The 2496-nt window shown below is 38.2% G+C and overlaps 1 protein-coding gene across 1 annotated transcript in view; it reads right to left on the bottom strand.

The window, feature by feature from the left end:
* LOC140331630 (uncharacterized) overlaps positions 1–2496 on the bottom strand; it is a 254451-nt gene that overhangs the window by 95105 nt on the left and 156850 nt on the right. The gene's annotated exons all lie outside the window — the stretch shown is intronic.

Genomic DNA, 2496 nt, shown 5'->3' with positions numbered 1-2496 from the left:
TTTTTTTGGCTGGGTTGCATTCCGGTTGCTTGAGAGTTTAGTTACGGTACTGAAATTCGAGATAAAAAGGAGTGTACTATATAGGGAAAGATCAAACAGCATATATAAACTTTTCCCAGAGTTCAGTTTTGTAATATATACTCAGCACCAGCATTTTTTTCAGGGTGACACCAATACAGCAACATAGACACCGGATTATTTGTTACAACCTATCTATGGCTGATAACTGGATATAATTATAATTATAGTATGTTCATTTATAAGATCATTTTCTAGTTTCAGAAGCATGGAAAGTTATGACAGTAAAGAATATTTTGCTTTTGTCATGGAAGACCAATATTCTGAATGTGGGACAAGAAGCCATATAACAAGTGAGTCCATTGTACAATCTGGTTTCTATAAATGACAGCATTGTTTTTTTATGTTCTTCACTTGTATGTAGTTCCTTTAAGTACCCCAGAGTCTTCCCGTGGTCCAGCAACATATTGTCAGGTTAGTTGCTTCCTGCAAAAAATTGTCTCTTTTTTTATTAAGTTGCTGCAGAGACCAAGGACTTCCAGGATAGAGACTGGAATCATTGGTTCTCTGTGCTCAGCAAAGGAATAACTCGATGTGATAGTTACAGTATTTGACTAAAAGGCCTTGAGTCCAATAGGGAATTAACTGTGTGTGGAAATTGTTATAGAATGGATCCAGTAATGTGGGACATGGAGAACAGTCCTTGCATACTTATTTTTAAGAGCCAGGGTACAGATCTGTCATACTTCTTTCTTTGCTAGCTATTGGGTCATTGACCCCGAAAGTTGTTTACAGACATTTGTATGCCTTGTTGCAGTTATTAACCCCTAAGTACTAGAGAAGTATAAGCCAACACTCCAGTACCAGTAGCGAATGGCAGTTCTGCAGCTACTAGTCACCATGGGCCAGCTACCTCTGGTATATACTCTACAATAAACTCCTATTTCTTCTAGAATATAATAAGAGCCAGAAGTACTGTAGTTATATTTGCAAATTCAGAGATTAATTGACTGGATAATTGCTCCAAAAGGAGTTTTCTTCATTAAATTCCCCAAAGACGACAGTTTAATTTCCACGGCAACAATTAGAGATTCTGCAACAGTCAGGAAGACAGACGGTCAGAAGTGAAAGCAGCACTCTCCCCAGGTAGACATTGAAGAGAGAGGAGTGAATGTTTCAAAGGAGAGTTTGGAGGCAGCGTGTATACAAAGACTGAGCGGAGAACATTTATGTGTAAAGTTTGGAGAAGGTATATATACAGGTGTCCAGGAGTAGTATATAAAAGCATGGCATGACAAAGGTATAGAGAAGCACAAAGCATTCAGAGATGTAAAAGAAATATGGTTGTCACTCATTATTTCTTTACCTTTGTTATACTTACCTTTTGGTTGGCCTGTTACTCTCATGTTTTTTTCTGTTGATCTGAAGACTTTGTCAGACTTTTCAACATTAAATACCTTTGGCAGTGTTGGATGCTGTGTCCCCCCACTGCATGTTGTGGTCCTATTCTTTAACCCCTATGTCAAGGTTTTTTCCTTTAAGCATGTAGATAACGAGAAGTGTACCGATGGGTTATTCCGAAGACAAAGGCATTCAGATTGCAAGAAATGTAGAATGATGAAGTCTATGATGTAAGTTGTGGCAGTTCCGTGGAGCCATGATAGAAGCTAGAGGCTGCCACAACTGTAATTATAATACCTTTTCTATTACAAGAAACAGCTTTGGGTATATACAGTAGGTTGTATATGAGGTGATATTTCATTCTTGAAGTTAAGGGTTCAGTGCTAAATCACAGAGATTATATAAGGAGATAGTGTCCCAGTATCAACTTTGGAGCAGGAATCGGACCTGGATCAGTGGACTATTTGTAAGAATACTGCATGTCCTTATTTCCCTATTAAGGTTGTGGAGAAGAAAGTTACCCTGGATCAGTGAGCTCAATATAGAGTTAGAGTATCCTAAAGTAAAGTTTCAGAAGAGAAAGTTGGTCTAGATAAGTCAGTGGTACATAAGGATATAGCGTGTCCCAATTCAGACTAAGTAGGAAAAAGCTGCTCTGAATCATTGAGCTGTATATACACTGAGTGCCACTATTCTTATTGTGGAGAAGGAAGCAGTTTGGGCTAAGTGAACTCGCAGCAAATCTCACACTCTGTGGACCATCTTTAACATTGATTACAACATGCATTCACCATGGCATCATTTTGATAAGCTTATGTGATGTCATAACATTTATATTTTTACAGAGTTGCATTAATTTTTTCGCATAGATCTTCTATTGATGATGGAAGGGTGGAATCACTGCATGAAGTCTTTGCCAGGACATTCCAAAGATTCTCAATGGGGTCAATCCACAGGTAAAAATGATTACTCATGCTCCCTACAAAATTCTTTTGCAATTAGATCCCAAATAATCCTGGTGTTGTCCTCTTGGAATATGTCTGTGGCTTCAGTCAGATCATAAAACTGCCCTAACAG

Source organism: Pyxicephalus adspersus, chromosome 5, assembly GCF_032062135.1.
Source record: "Pyxicephalus adspersus chromosome 5, UCB_Pads_2.0, whole genome shotgun sequence".
Lineage (NCBI taxonomy): Eukaryota > Metazoa > Chordata > Amphibia > Anura > Pyxicephalidae > Pyxicephalus > Pyxicephalus adspersus.
This window is presented reverse-complemented; position numbering and strand designations above follow the sequence as displayed.